Source organism: Anopheles stephensi, chromosome 2 (genome assembly GCF_013141755.1).
Source record: "Anopheles stephensi strain Indian chromosome 2, UCI_ANSTEP_V1.0, whole genome shotgun sequence".
Classification (NCBI taxonomy): Eukaryota; Metazoa; Arthropoda; class Insecta; order Diptera; family Culicidae; genus Anopheles; species Anopheles stephensi.
In genome coordinates, this window is record NC_050202.1 from 19,887,293 (window position 1) to 19,904,820 (window position 17,528).

The 17,528-nt window shown below is 40.4% G+C and overlaps 1 protein-coding gene across 1 annotated transcript in view; it reads right to left on the minus strand.

Annotated features, from left to right (window-relative positions):
• LOC118503549 overlaps positions 1-17,528 on the minus strand; it is a 433,940-nt gene that overhangs the window by 181,627 nt on the left and 234,785 nt on the right. The gene's annotated exons all lie outside the window — the stretch shown is intronic.

Below are 17,528 nucleotides of genomic sequence, written 5' to 3' on the forward strand. Positions count from 1 at the left end.
AAAACATCATTCGTATAAAGTGAGGCGTTGAGTTGAGGATAACATTCATAATTGTAGAAATAAAAATTTATAAATCATTTGGAAAATGGTTATTTATTCAGTGATTTAAAACAGCAGAATTATGTATAGTAAATATGTGAAAAATGTGTTATGAAATGTTAAAATATTTTATTTCCAAATTTGTTCAAAAAGTTATTAATGAACGTACATCACAATTTTCGGTTGTACCTAGTCATGAACAAAATGAATCAAATGATGAAACGTTCATTCACAGCTATTTACGGAGCCATCTAGCGGAAAACGATATGAACTAACAGCATAACCTCTCGATGCAGGGGTTTCGAACGTTGCGATTAATGTTGCATGATTTAATATGATATCAAAATTTTCGCTTTTTTATGTGCCTATTTCTCGTTGAAAAAAAAAAAAAGAAACAAATAATTTTAGAGATTTCTTTGTACATTGAAGGCTTTGTTAATATTGCTTCAGGACTTTTCGCAACTAATGGCTTTCAAATTTTTATTGAAGCACCAAGTATCATTAAAAAATCATGTCTAGTTCTTCTCCTGCTTCCTTGGCACTACAACCTTGAGAGGTCTCGAGAGGCAATTATGCCGGTAGTAAAGTAGTCAACCCTACTTACGGGGAGACGGTCTGGATGGGACCTGAACCCCGGGCCTGCCGTGTGAAGACCGGCTTTGTTATCGCCTCGGCCACCTAGTTAGAAACCTAGTCTAGTTATCTAGGAGTCTAGGGCCTAGTTAGAGCCTGGATATCATTTAATCGTGCTTTAGTTGTCCGTGCATATTTGCATATTTTATTTTATATTATTTCTTGCATTACTCGTGAATTGTAAATATTACACTCACTAGCCCAAATAAGCAGCGCGAACCAAAATTCCCAAGTCACAACCCACTGCACCACATCGAATGGAAATTAAAACCATTCCCAACCCAATATCGCCAGCCGTGCCGATAATAATGATGCACACGCTGCTCTGGCACAAATCACTGCACAACAAATCTGCTAACTACAGACACAGAATAAGATTCCAACATTTGTATCCGGTTGCATTTGGGATCATTGGGAGCATTTTGCCTTTTATTTACGCATAGAGAACAACCGTTCCGACAACCGTTGATGGCACTGGCCAATGTACGCCACATTACGCAAATGAAAAATTACGGCATACTGGTGAAAAGTCACAGCGCCAACCCACACGCACTCACCGTTCCACACAGACGGCGTAACGTAAGCCAGGAATTAGCCACGGATGTTACCACGCACGCACGGACGTGCACAAACTTCCGCCGAAGGTTGCCGAAGGGACAGCAAAAGGAGGCAACGCCGTGAACCGAACCGGAGACAACAGCCACTCGACAATAGATAATTTTTATTGTCATCGGCTCGTGGCATGCACGTCCCGAGCGTCGTCCTTGTTGGAGTAGAAACCGGGCCGCTAAACGGGAAGGGCATGGTAATGTGCATTATTATAATAATTCTCGGGGTAAACTTCGGTGCGTCGGCCAATACCGAGCAGGGCGGTGGTTCATGATCTGCACCACGAGGGACCTAGCTTTTGTTCCGTAAACCCGCACGAAGGATATGCTCAGGCCCTAGCGTCCTACCGTGAAGGGTGGGTGAGATAAAAATGTTTGATCGCATTCCTAACTCTGCATTTCAATTTTTCCTCAATTTTTTCTCATTTCATTCTTTCCCTTTTTTGGGGGGGTAGAGAGTACCGATGTCCGACAGTAGGCTTTCACCGTTCACAACCTTGACGTACAGTAACTCTTGTCCTTTTTTTTGCTTTCCTGCTCATTTTTAGGGTGTAAACAGAAGAACGTGAACTATCCTAGAGGAAAAAAGTGAGTAAATTATTTATCAAAAATGTAAATATTTTGGATAGAAAGAAAAAAATGGATCATAATTATAATTCCTTTCGCATTTTCGTCCTCAGGCTAGCGGGATCCTCAGGCCATGACTCAGCCAAACGAAAGGATGCACAATCGACCTTCAAATGCGGTGGGTGGGGCACTCGTTCGCCCTCGGGGCAGCAGAGTGTAAAATAGAAACAAATTATGAAATACTGAGCAAAAGGGTGATTAAATTAAACGTTTGAACACTAGACAGAATAGTCAGCCAGCAGGGGGCGATGTTTATGTATGCTGGTTGCGCTCAGGAAACACCCAAAGCTCGGACACAATCTTCCTAATGAATTATCACTCTAGTTTCTTTTTACCAGGGATTTGTCTTGATCATCGGCTTCACAGCAAATCCAGCACCATTTTATTCAATTGCACAATCATAACCTTTTCATCAATCACCGATTATTTCGAAGAAGAAAAAAAAAGGAAGGGCAAAACTGCAAAAGTCGTGACAGGGTCGAGCCAATTCCAACGCGCAACATTATTTACATTAGCATTGTCACTTGCATTGTCCTGTGTCCTAGTGGCTTTTTTCTTGTTGGTGCCCCTTCATAGTAGTGGAGAAAAGCGACACGTGGCTTAATTTGGGACGAGAAGGAAACTAAATTGCAGGCAAATGCTATGCTTTCTCCGGCGTGGTTTTTTCATTCTTTCTGTGGAAGCAGTTTCCAATGGATTATTGCTGAACCAATGGTTTTTTCGGACGAATGGTTTGCAGTTTTGGTGGAAATGATAAAGATCGATTCTGTGCCGTTGGACTAGCACGTGTTGCGTGCTTGGTTCGGTAACGGCGATGATCACTATCGTCCACGTGGGTCAAGGGCACTTCCGGGGAACGATGGTCGTTATAAGGAATAATTGATCTTGATATGTTTTAATAAAACGGTTTTAAAATTCTACTTTCTATTCAATTATGTTAAAAAAGAGTTTGAAAATTAAAATATTGAAAATCAAATATAAAAAACAAAGAAAATATGTTTCAAAAAGTAAAATGAAATAATAAAAGTGCTGAATTTGATTATTGATAAAAAAAAACAAACGAGAAAAATATGAAAACATGAAAACAAGTGAAAAAATTTATAAAACGAACAAATGAAAATAATAGAAACCATAAGAACACAGAGAGATAAAATAAAGGGCAAAAATAAAAATCAAAACTCGTATTCAAAGTAAACAACACATTGCAAAAATAGTTATACATGAATTAAAAAACATGAAAATCAACAAATCAATATGAAAAGATTTAATAGATCAATCAATTGATCAAAAGAATCAAAAGAAACGAAAAAACTATACAGAAAACGAAAATTAGAAATCATAATAGAGCAGGAGGAATATAGATAAATGTATAACTAAGCCTCAAATGATAATAAATAATAATAACAACAAAACGCAAAAATATTGAATATGAAAGGACAGCATACGAACATAAGTAGTAAAAATTTAAAAATCAAAGCAGATTAACGGCAACAAAGATAAAAAAAATCCGAAAATTAAAAAAAAATAAAACCAAAACATTAAAGAGATAATAAAAATAAAAATAAAACATAAAAATTATGATAAACGAAGTTTAGTTCTTCACTAAACACTAACATTTATGAAAACAATTAAATAATCGTTTTCTTATCATTTCCTATAAACCACTATCATTATACTCCTCTGATTATTGTTATCAAGCTACAGGACACATGATAGTAAGTAGTTAATCATATTTAAACTACTTTTACAATTCATTTACTTCACAATCATTACTGTCCTTTGAATTATACTGTACTATCAAATAATGCATTTGCAGAATTGTAAACACTGAATCATCATTTACATGGAACATTTCACTCACGTACGTTTGAGCGAACACAACGTACTTAAGACACTAGCAGCACACCAAACGAAATGCATCCATTAAACGCATCATTTCACTGCTGTGATTGTTGGGCGGTGGCTCACACTGTTTCCCCTTATCGGACACTTTACGGTTCACGATACATGTAAAAAGGCAACGCAACCCACAGTTCAGGTCCATTTTGCGAGAATGGTCCCTAATTTTCTCCCAAAAAAAAAAATGAAGAAAAACCTCCCCAGCTTCCCAAACGTTTACACCGACAAGCGTGTGAAGCAAAGGGAAATCACTGCATGTAAGTGCTGTTAAGGTTTGCATTCGTGTTTTTCCTTCCCCACGCTGCTACTTTTGTTTTACCATTTTGCCGGAATTCACTAATGGAAAGCTTCAAGCTGCAATCGGACGGGAGTGTGCGAACGAACACACCCTTGACGCATAAAATGGAAGTATCAGCGCGAGTGGAGGAAAATAATACAGTTGCATCGCATTGCTTGTATGGGTTGTTTTTTCTCCAGCCCGGGCAACATCTTCTCACCCGAAACATCATCATCATCATCATCATTACGATAAAGGAAAACTGTTGCAACTGTCCAACAAGCGCTGGTTGAACGCTAGAGAGCGAGCCAGTGCGAAAGAAATAAGGGAAAATCTTTCCTCTTTTCTCAAGGATAAAGAAACCCCATTCCTGTTTTTCCAGATGAAAAGAAAAGCTCACGCCAGCTTCCTGGAAAATAGGTGTGGAGAAAGCGTAAGAGAGAGAGAAATGGAAACATTACACAGCAACAGTTACAGCATTGTTGTACATCATCAAACGAGGAACCTCAACAATCAATAGCCCAACAAGAAGATTGGTGAAGAAAGTGCGGTAAATACGTGATTCTTGTTTCTTAGCCCGGTTCAAGATAAGCAAGAGATCAAACACGCACACAAACACACACATTCGCCCAGGGAAAAGAGCATTTTTTATTTTGCTTAATTTTCACATTCACTTCCGCCATTCTTTACGCTACTTATGGTTTTTGTAAATAATGAAAAATCAAACAAATTCTTCTGAAGAAGCTGCAAACAACTATTTTCTTCTGGTAGATCAAGAAACGACTCCATCGGTCCGTTCGGTCGCGGGATCCGGGAAGTGTGCCCCGGAAATTGGAGTCTGCTGCCATTGGTTGGTATGAATATATTTGCTTGTGTTACGATCGCATAATACAAGGATGCGTCCTACCGGGCACTGGCAACATCCCAGAAGGATAGAAAGGATAAAGACGCTACGAGACGTCCTATGGACAACAAGAGCAGCTGGCTGACATTATGGGATTAAAGCGATCCTATTGCATGTCCGAGAGCTGGGGTCATAATCCTTTGAAGCTTCTTTGTTGAGCGTTCCTCAAACAGTGACTTCTTGCGAGAAGCGGTTACGCAACGATGTGCTTACAATTAAAGCTTTGTATGGATTGTTTAAAATAATATGCTAACTGTTTTATGTGGTAAAATGTAGTTAAAATAATCGTATTTGGTAGATTTTCAGTGTCCAAAAAAAAATAAACAGAAAGATGGACACCACCAACAAGCGCAATGCATCTGCTTGCTGCTGTCGAATTCAATCTCATCCAAACAGCCCCCAGTAAGTGTATGTGTGTTGGCTTTTCTCTTTGATGTTTTATGCTCAAGTGGGTGAGATGTACTGTGATGCTTTACCCGAATAGAAAAAAAAACATGCTGGAAAAGCTTCATCCGAAGCACAAGCCAACGAATAGGGTAAGGCGCCTGACTTGAGAAAACTATCATTGGGCGGGTTCTGAATAGTAAGGGGTGTGCAGTCTTCACTCCTTTTTGATGCTGGTGGTTGGTGTAAACGCGCTTGGTGGGAATGGTTGTTGTGGTGGTGCCGAAAGCTCACCAGAACGATAGAGCGGAGACGACATACGTCGTTACGTCGTTCGTTCATATGATGCAAGTTAGCAGCCACAGCTTTGTGCACTGATCCAGCGCTGAATAGGCCGGTTTGAAGGATTTGGCGAAAAGTTGTGCTATATTGCATTTGCCTGGATGGTAAACGATTTAGAGTGGTTGTCTATGAAGCAACAAATCAAAAAAGGGGCGTTTTGTTAGGGAATTAATGGATTTCAGTTTACAATAAGAAGAGAAATATGAAATGGCTTCAAATTACAGCAACTATAAGCATTTGTCGAACAATTTTCGATGTTGGTTCTGGTGGAATATTAATTATAACAAATATTAGCATATTGGTGTCTAAGTAGAAACCAAAAGAGGCAAAAACAAACAAATCTCTACATCGTAAAATAAATATTTAAGCATAGATAAATCTGTCATTATTTCTTCCAAAAAACAAAAACCCAGGAGAGATCAACAAATTAAAAAACAACTAAATAGTCAAAGCAAAATAAAAATAAAAGACAAGAAAGACAATAATAATCAAGTAAAACTTACCTCTGGATATTTTTTGATAAAAAAAAAATCAAAGACTCTTGAAGAAACATATATAGAGACGGACAATAAATTGGAAAATTAGTTGTCATACTCTGTTGTCTGTCACTCAAATCCAAATTGAAGTACAATTCCTAATTAACGCTAGATGAAACAATTTGGTTTCAAATGTTAGGAAATTGTTTGATGACTAATTAAGCTATAATTAACAGATTTGAAGGTTGCTTTTCTATTTCTTCAACATAAAACGAAAATCAGCTTTGATTACAACAGTTTAATGTGTTTATTTCCCTTACAAAGAAAATGTAATTAAAACGCAAGAACCTTCAATCCGTACAGAAACTATATCTCATACCACTGACGGAAGAGATTAAAGCCGTAATAAAATTGTTTCCTTAACAAGATTCACCCAACCCAGCTTCCTTTGCAAAACACAATCCCTCAAACAATCCACACCACAAAACCTCCATCATGACACAGTCCCAAAGCTAAGCGAGCAACCAACCGAGCGATTTCTAATTTTTAATGAGATTTTGCATGTACAATCGTAGGGATTCGGTTCGCCAACATTCATTGCCCACTATCAATTGCAAACCCTACGGTACGGTTAAGAGCAAGAGCATTTGTTGATGGTGAAGAAAAACAACCATAATCCTGGAGATTGAATTTGACAAGAAACCATACACCATGCGTCCAGTCGAGTAAGGTGATGAATGTGATTCATGTGAGTACGAAAACGGCACCGATTATGATGGGAATGATGTGCAAAAACATGGGGTTATATCAATCAGAGAGTAAGTAAAAAGGGGAAACATTCTTGGCTTAAGGGGTGGCATTTTTTCGCTACTTCTCCGAGGAGTAGGAGTTATCCTTTAGAAGTGAAACTGCCAATTTCAAAAATATTTTAGACCCGTCGTGAATACCTTACCAATCAGCACATTATGGGTGCGGTTCTGTGGAATAACCTGACAATTTACTAGAACCATTTTTCCCATTTACCAATTCATCACCCCTTAGCAAAGCATCCAAAAATTTCCGAGGAAAATGTTTGTACATCTTAATTGAATTGAAAACGCACGTCCGTAAAATGAAAATTGTCTTTCCCGAGCATTTGTCCTCCTAGTGCAATTGTCAATTGAAGTCGCAGTCGGTGAAAGGACACGGGGAAAAAAAGAAGGAAAACCCATCCAACCGAACTGAGCGTAATCGGATTATGTTATAAAAATGCGCCTGCATCCTGGCAGGATCCCTTCGGCTGTAAAACGATACCGACAGTGAGGATTGCTCATTCCCGGCTTCATCCTTTCCGCTTTCCCCGAACGCAACCCTTTTCGTTGGACAAAGGCCGCGTCCCGTCTCCCCGGTTGTGGTTGTGACTACCTTATATCCCCTTTCGCTTCCTTCTACTCCCTTGCTTTTTGCTTTTCAATTAACACTAAATCGAGGGTCATTATTCAAAAACAGGGGTCCCCCCCGTTTGCCCGTGTTGTTTGGTCGTTGGTCATTTAATGGCGTTCTGCTTCGTAATGATGCAGCGGCTCGCGGCCGAGGATCATTTACACGTCCGACGGGAGTGATTTTCTTCCAAACCCGAAACGTAGATAACTCTTTCGTTAAATTGCGTCATGACGTAAACATTTGTCTGCGGTCAATATTTGTGTCCGGGTTTTGCTCGTGCTCTCGGGAGTCCACACAAAGGACCGTCCGCTCCGCAAAGGATCTGCATCATTTGAAGTGAAGATCGGAGGGAAATAAAGACACCGTGCCCTCAGATTCTTGCTGCCTGGTTCTCACCGAAACAGGACGATGATGGGAACGAGATTCTCGAAATTAATGTCTTCATAAATATTGAACCACGCAAATATTTGACTCGCCAGTGTGCAACAAGAAAGCAACCGGCCAAAGCCATCGGTCTCACAGCACTGGACAACCCAACGTCTCGGAGGGGGCAAAAAAAGGCAAGCAAACCTCCTCCCCATTATAGAGAAATGAGCGTAGAAAGGGTGAATGGGGCCTGATGCAAATCAGCAAACGGCTCGTTTCGTCCCGTTACGTGTTGATGCAACTGCAGCTTGGTAAACTGAGGCCGAAAGTGTGCAGTTGCAAGTACGCAAGGTGGACAAGAGGAGGCTCTTGACGACGGTAAAATTTCAAAGGAAGACTGTCTAGCGGCTGGATGGAGCTGGATGAATGGATGGAAAACGTTTAGATCGATGAATATGTATTTGAAAAGACTTTAATTTGGTCATCATAAACGATGGAAGGCGGTATTGTGGAGGACAAATTACTGGAATACACTCATTAAAGCAATCAATTTAGAATAAAAATAAAAATAAAATATTTGTTTTTAATTCAAAGTAACATCTGGCAGTCCATTATCTTCATCTGCACTATGCTCTTCAATCGGGGAAAATAGTTTAAACTATTATTACTTGCATAAAATAAAGCATTAAATGCAAAAGCTTCGTCCGACCCATCCCATCCTGGTGCTGACATTGACGAACGTGTTAACCAACGTGGTGATAGACTGTCAATAGCACGGTGCACAGAATAAATAATAAATAAATAAAAAAGCCACGAGAATGCCATAAATTTATGTGTAAATAAAGAATACCATGCATCGTTCCGTTTCGCAGTGATGTGATGGTTCTGAGTGCAGAAGAATGCACATTTCACACCCACCAAATGCACACCAGAGACAGAGAGAGAGAGTGCCAGAAAAGATGATGACCCCTTCCTAGGGCCGATGGCTTCTTGCACACTGTGCGTGCGCTAATGGTGATTGATTGCTTGGAAGCGATTGGTCTTTGCAGCTTGGAGTAATTTTCAATTTAACATCAGTATCTTCCCGAGCTCGGCACGGCATCAGGGCTGGTGGGTGGCTGGCTTCGAATATTAATAATTATGCAACGGCTTCCATTCGCTCTTGTCACAGCAGGCAACTCTGTGTGAGCGACTCGGTCGGCTCAATGAGGATGTAAATTGAACGTAAATAATGTGATTGACCGGTAAATATTTGCTCCGGGACAGAGAAGACAAAAAACACAAGCACAGGGAAAACGGTTTAAATTGAGCCCGTCAAACGTTTGTGAGTGCATTGAGAGTAATTAATAAATTGATGGTGCATCATATGGGAGCTTGGGCAGATAAATAGATCAAGTTGAATGAATTCTAAAACATTAATAAACGAGCATTTAAGCATTATTTTAAGCAATCTTAGCAGTAAAAATGGCTATCAGCATAACAGTAGAGTAATTATGTTGTGCTTTTTGCATACATTAAGGCGAAAAATAAATCAGAATTTCCAGTTCCAATTCGCCACATCTCATTCGCTATAATGTAACTCCGTGAGTCATTTCAAATGCAGAAGGATTCCAAAAACCAAGAGTATAACAAGCCAACCAGATCTCCCAATATAACTCCCAAACCATCAGACACAACCGTTTGCACCATTGCTTGATTACTCATCGATCCAGCTCACTTATCCAATGCAGTTCCATTCATCTTCAAAGAATCCGTGAGCTGAAATGCGCCGTTTATTTATAACACCCAAACACATCCACCGCGCACCGAAGTGATTTGTCATTCCCGGTCTTTGTCGCGATCTGACACATCCAACAACTATGGCCCGTTGCTGATGATTAAACTGCACCGTGCAATGTCTGGTTCTTCCTGCTTGGTTGGATTCCTCGCAAGGAACGCGCGTGGCGGCATACACCGTAGGGGTGCACTCAATTAAATCATCATCGTTTGGTTCGATCCTTTCGACTGCAGGCTGCTCTTAACTTAGCTGATCTCTTGTGCTCCCTACTTCCCTAAATCGGGTGACTACGTGGCGCCAGCAAGCGCAATCGAAAGAATGTACACACTTTGTGTTTGTGTTCCCCTCCAGCAAAGCAAACGGCGAGGGATTTTAAGAATATTTTAGAGCTTATCTTGGCCCAGCGAAAGGCAAGACCGGAAAGCTAGAAGGCCAATGCCAACGTTATGAATTGCACATGAGGCATACACACATGAGTATGACAGATGGTACGTCACGTCAGGATTCATTTTTTTCTTTCCCCGTACCCAAACTGCAACGCCCCGCTTGCTTACCACACACTGCAGCAGCAGCAGCCATTAATAGTTCACTAATGTTACCTCAATGGTGAGCTGGAGATGAACCGGGGGCGAACAGCAGCCTGTTGGCACCCTTGTTTGAGTTTCCCTTTTTGTGCCACGGTTTGCTTCTCCGAAAGGAAGGCATTGATCTACGACAACTGAAAGCAGCGGGAGCCTCTTTAAGGTGCTTTGTTGTCGGACGGAAAATGGAGCCGTCCATTTATTTTCATTTCAACAATTATGTCTGATGGGTTTCGGTATCTGATGGTGGACAGGGGACAGGAGGGCTGTTTTTCCAGGGTGCTGTCATAAATGATTATAAGTGTGAAGATCACTTAATAGAATTTACATGAGCGATGAAAGGATGCAAAGTGCTGGTGATTGTAAAGCGGCATATTGATGGTGTACAAACATATAATAATTAGGATTAAAATAATCCTCAGTTGAAGATTATCTAAGTAAAATGCTAATCTAGCAAAATAAAATATAGAGCAATACGGCCAGGCCGTTCCTTACAAATAAAAAAAAAATTAAAATATAGTACGATTAAAAAAAAAATTTAAATTTGTATTTTTTGGAACAAAATACTACATTAAATAAGCTTTGAAATAATATATTGAATATACACAATTATAAACTATATTAAATTATAAACTCTCCCTCTCTCTCTCTATACATATGTCTCTTTCGTTCTCTCTCTCACTCTTCTTGACTTAACGACCTCTTACGTCATGTCTGCCATTTCTAGCTTCTAGTCAATCTTCACTATGGGGGAACTGTCCTGATGGGATTTGAGCCCCGGTCCTGCCGTGTCAGGACCAGCGCCGCTGTCGCCTCGGCCATAGGACCGCCCAAATGCGAAGCAAATTAGAAGAAAACACAATTATTTGGTTTTTAAACTAGCAAAAATCAAGCGTTAGTAAATTTCTAGCAAAAAGAGGAACGAGATGCTATAAAGAATATTAAAAATATTTAAAATACGAATTAGAACATAAAAATTAGAGCTAGAACCATTTTGCACTCATTGATTTCATCACCAATTTAAAGCTATTGGACAATGGAATGATTACAGTAAAAAAAATCCACTCCGTCCAAAGTATAGAAAGCTTTAAGTAAAGACACTCAAATCATATAGAATTAAAGGTTAAACTATATAAACTTACAAAAACAAGCTGAAATTGACTAAAACAACCAACGAGCACATTGGTTTGTTCCTGCAACACCTGACCAAGTTTAACGTAATCGATAAACCGTTTCGCTTGCCCGAATCGATCGAATTTACAATGTTTGCCCGTGACTGTTGCTAACTCGGCAAATGGCACTACGGTGCAAAGGTCGTAACCAGGCTTCATCGATTAGATTATCATAATTAGTGTTTTAATACACCTTCCCCCGCACGCTCTCAGTGCCCGATCTCTAACGCCTGTTTGCAGATGGCAACACGCGGATGTTGCAGTAGCCGGGGCCGATTACACGCGCCCCTGTAAAATGGGCAGCAATGTGGCAGGATCTATTAAATTTACATAATTTACGAATTAGCACCAGTGCATTTGCAGCTCGCAGCTCGCTACAAAATAAACCACTGATTAATGGTACCATTTTCGCAGCCCGAAGAAACGAGCTAACACAATGGAAAATTAAGTTGTCCCGGTTCGGGCGCACCCTTCGAAGCTGTGTCGATTGAACGGCCATTGTCGATCATCTGGTGTGTTTTGTCGCGAGTTTTGGGAGAAAAGGGGACATAAACCGATAGCTTTATGATTCGGCAGCTCGGTAGCCCTGTTTGATGACCGGGTTTTCCTTCCTCCGAAGAGATCCAGCTTACTTTAAGGTATAGCCAAAAGGACGGGAAAAACTGAAATTAAATTAATCTATACATCCATCTATTCTGTAGCTGCGAGTGACTCCTCCTTGTTTGCTTCCTTCCAGCAAAATGCATTTCAATTCCGATTGGATTGTTTTTCTTTCCCACTCCAACCACCGTTCGTTGCGACTTTAACATTAGCCAATTTGCGGGATGTGCTGCATAAACGCTCTGTGTGTGTGATTAAGTCCCACTGCAGGCAAAGACAAACGTGGGCCGTAAAAACCTGAAGCCCCCGGAGATAAAACCCGTACCCGCGCTTCAAACTTTCAGCACAAGAAAATCAGGCCAGTTTGTCTTGCACCTTGCGAGACGGGGAGTTTTCGTCCGGCAAACCGCCAGCCACAAAGATTCGCCCAAAGCAGCCGGCGCTTGGAGCCGGTTGCTGGCCGGTTTGAATAATTGTTTACTCAAGCTTCGGTAGGCATTGCATTGCTGGCCGAGAATTTTATTTCAGTTGATTCAGGTGTTTTTCTTTCATTCCCCGAAGGACGCGAAATGGCTGCCGGCGGTACACGACGACGACGTCACTGAGCCACTTTTCTTTGCACAACCCAATTCCATTCGCTTCAGTTTGATTCGCTCGGTTAATGCAATTAAAGTGTCTGTGTGTGTGTGCGTGGATTTTTCTTTCCCATTCGAGTTCCGTTTGGGTTTTCCATTTCCAAAGGAAGCACAAAACCCCAAAACGACCGGTTTCCGGTTTAGGGATGAGGTTTTCCTCCGTTGGTCGCGGGGGCTGGTATTTTTTAAAATGAACCATTGCGGTTAACGCTCGTCACAAGCGGTGAGCACATTTGGATTAGATTAATTTGCGTAATTGATGTCCGCCACGCAAAGAACACCGAGGTTTCGAGGTTGATTGTTTTTCGATACATTTGCGGGGCGGCAATTTTCCAAGCCGGAAGTGATAATTAAACGGTCCCCTCATAGCTCCGTTGAATGGATTGGTAGGGAAATAGCATCTTGAGCAAAATTGAGCACTGAATTATCCTTCGCCCGTGAATGTCGCTTAATAGGGTTTTGCTTTACGGTAGCAATGGTAATTGAGTTTAACGATGTTAGAAATGGTGCCTGGTTTTGTGGGAGTGTCATTTATCCCGCGGGTTGCTTTAAAGCCCCTTAACGGCATTAGGAATAATGGGATAATGAATTGTTTAGTATTGGAAAATCTATTTAGAAATGGAAAATATATCAACTATTGGAAGAGGCGTTGAAGTAATTTATTTATTTTAAAATTACGCGATTGTCCTTGAATAAATTGCAAGGACACATCAACAACGCATCAAAACAAAACACACATTGGTAAAAGTCATTGATGTAGCTTTTTATGTTTAATTGGTTTAATGAAATAAGTGATGTTGGATAACATCATATTAATTAAGTATGTTAAATTCAAGTAATATCTAATTTTATAGAACGTTTTAAAAACATTCTTAAATCATTCCAAAAACAGCGTTGTAACATCAACTATTCATTCAACGTATAAAAAAGGCAGACTTCAGTTAGTCGACTCTTTGAAACGAACTTTAAAGGGGATATGGAATAAGTTTTAAATAACTTTTAATATTTCACTTGTTTTCTAACATTTGAAATCATCGTTGTTCTTGTAACAAACAAATTCTTTAATGTAGTTTCCTGTATTTTCATCTCTTAAATCGCTCACTTATCGACAGCACGCTATCGCCAGGACCGATCTCAGGTGGTGCCGTGACTAGGATCAAGAATCTTTACTTCGCTGATAATGAGATTGCAGATCAAATATCCATCAGTTAATTCAAATAAATGCTTTGTTCAAATATCCTGTTGCTGACATTCCCGGATCAAACTGGCTGGCTGGCTCACACAGGGGGGTTCGAAAGCTTCAATGGGAGCAACTCGACATTGTATACTATGAGCCAAAAGCTAGGATAAGCTTCAATACTAACTTTTTAAAATTGAGTAAGTTTCCTCTGCGATCCGGTGGCAGAGGCGACAGCGGCACCGGTCTTCAAACGGCAGGGCCGGGGTTCAAATCCCATCCAGGGGGCGCCCTGTACGTAAGGCTGACTAGTTTGCTACGGGTAAAATTTAGTCACAGAAAGCCAGAAATGGCTGGCCGAGATCTCTCGAGGTTGCAGTGCCAAGGAAGAAGAAGAATTTTCATCTGAGTGTGATAGTCCTTTTACACTAGGTACATTGCCAATGAAAGTCTTTTAAATCATGCTACAATTCACACATTTTTTAAAACCTTATCTCTCTTTAAAGTATTACTCGATAAAATGCTTCATACAGTTACTTCAAGTTAACTTCCTTCTCTAGTAATAAATGTACCGAACTTCATCAAATGACCCGATCGTAAACAATTACCATTGTGATAATTGTCTTTTGCGGCAATTATATTTTGATGTCCATTCTTTCTTCCATCCAAATTCTAACTACCAGTATCCATCATGCGTCCTCTCCTAAAAGCATATCCTTCACGACAGCACAATGTCCTTCCATTAGGGACACGGCAATGGCAATTGGTCCCGAGCATAACAGTCGTTCGGTCCTTGGTACGAAGACAGTGTCCACCGGGGATGGTTGACGGATAATTGTTACACCATAACCGAACCTTACCGAAAAGTTACCCCTTACCACGGTACGGCGAACAATGCCGCAACGTTGGAAATGGATCACTAACAGGTGGTTCATTATCTACTAAATACGGTACGGTACGGTCGCGAACGAGAAAATTACACCCAAAGTGTTCGTCGTGCCGTCTTGTTCTTGACGGAACGGTTGATCATTAGCACCTCAGCACAATGGTGATGATGTGCCCGGCCGGGGAGCGCAGTACAATCAGAAGCTATTTGTTCGTTTCGATAGTGCCAGAGCTGTCAGAACTGGTTCGTGGACGGTTTATCTGCTTTTTGGGAAAAGGATGCAATAGAAGTTCAGTGCTGAGGAAGTTTTTGGTGGGCTTAAGGCACTGTTTAAGGAGTCCAAATGGTAGTTCGAAATTGAGAGCAGTAAGAGTTGGCTGATAAATGATTAGAAGCAGTCCTTGAACGTTATATTAACCTAAATTAAATTATAATTTTAAATCCCTCTCCTCGACAATCGTTGACATTGCAAATTATTTCTATCCCTCTCGCAACGAAAACAATCAGCAAAGACCATTATCCCAACCCGATTATGACAACGCAAACTGATTATCCTTCTCAATCGGAAAAACAAATGCCACAATCAAACACAATCGCGAACCCATTTTCCCTTGCTTCCTTATCTTTATGGGGTTCGCGCAACTCGAGGAAAGCGGGAAAACTATTTTTCTTCCACACGCATTAGCATAATCGAAATTCGTACAGCAAAGTGGATTATCAGCAACACCGAAAAACCGTGGGTACGGAAACCCGCTGGACATCTTCCCACGGAAGTACGAAGCGTTCGCTGTGCGGGGCTGTAAATTCGCTTTTCACCAGAAGCACCAGAAATTTACATATAATTAAAAGTTAAATTTAATAAATGTCATCCGGAGTTATCATTTGCACAGTCATCAGTGCAAGCAAAAGGCGAGAAGAAGCAGTAGTTGATTGGAAAATCTATTTAGAAATGGAAAATATATCAACTATTGGAAGAGGCGTTGAAGTAATTTATTTATTTTAAAATTACGCGATTGTCCTTGAATAAATTGCAAGGACACATCAACAACGCATCAAAACAAAACACACATTGGTAAAAGTCATTGATGTAGCTTTTTATGTTTAATTGGTTTAATGAAATAAGTGATGTTGGATAACATCATATTAATTAAGTATGTTAAATTCAAGTAATATCTAATTTTATAGAACGTTTTAAAAACATTCTTAAATCATTCCAAAAACAGCGTTGTAACATCAACTATTCATTCAACGTATAAAAAAGGCAGACTTCAGTTAGTCGACTCTTTGAAACGAACTTTAAAGGGGATATGGAATAAGTTTTAAATAACTTTTAATATTTCACTTGTTTTCTAACATTTGAAATCATCGTTGTTCTTGTAACAAACAAATTCTTTAATGTAGTTTCCTGTATTTTCATCTCTTAAATCGCTCACTTATCGACAGCACGCTATCGCCAGGACCGATCTCAGGTGGTGCCGTGACTAGGATCAAGAATCTTTACTTCGCTGATAATGAGATTGCAGATCAAATATCCATCAGTTAATTCAAATAAATGCTTTGTTCAAATATCCTGTTGCTGACATTCCCGGATCAAACTGGCTGGCTGGCTCACACAGGGGGGTTCGAAAGCTTCAATGGGAGCAACTCGACATTGTATACTATGAGCCAAAAGCTAGGATAAGCTTCAATACTAACTTTTTAAAATTGAGTAAGTTTCCTCTGCGATCCGGTGGCAGAGGCGACAGCGGCACCGGTCTTCAAACGGCAGGGCCGGGGTTCAAATCCCATCCAGGGGGCGCCCTGTACGTAAGGCTGACTAGTTTGCTACGGGTAAAATTTAGTCACAGAAAGCCAGAAATGGCTGGCCGAGATCTCTCGAGGTTGCAGTGCCAAGGAAGAAGAAGAATTTTCATCTGAGTGTGATAGTCCTTTTACACTAGGTACATTGCCAATGAAAGTCTTTTAAATCATGCTACAATTCACACATTTTTTAAAACCTTATCTCTCTTTAAAGTATTACTCGATAAAATGCTTCATACAGTTACTTCAAGTTAACTTCCTTCTCTAGTAATAAATGTACCGAACTTCATCAAATGACCCGATCGTAAACAATTACCATTGTGATAATTGTCTTTTGCGGCAATTATATTTTGATGTCCATTCTTTCTTCCATCCAAATTCTAACTACCAGTATCCATCATGCGTCCTCTCCTAAAAGCATATCCTTCACGACAGCACAATGTCCTTCCATTAGGGACACGGCAATGGCAATTGGTCCCGAGCATAACAGTCGTTCGGTCCTTGGTACGAAGACAGTGTCCACCGGGGATGGTTGACGGATAATTGTTACACCATAACCGAACCTTACCGAAAAGTTACCCCTTACCACGGTACGGCGAACAATGCCGCAACGTTGGAAATGGATCACTAACAGGTGGTTCATTATCTACTAAATACGGTACGGTACGGTCGCGAACGAGAAAATTACACCCAAAGTGTTCGTCGTGCCGTCTTGTTCTTGACGGAACGGTTGATCATTAGCACCTCAGCACAATGGTGATGATGTGCCCGGCCGGGGAGCGCAGTACAATCAGAAGCTATTTGTTCGTTTCGATAGTGCCAGAGCTGTCAGAACTGGTTCGTGGACGGTTTATCTGCTTTTTGGGAAAAGGATGCAATAGAAGTTCAGTGCTGAGGAAGTTTTTGGTGGGCTTAAGGCACTG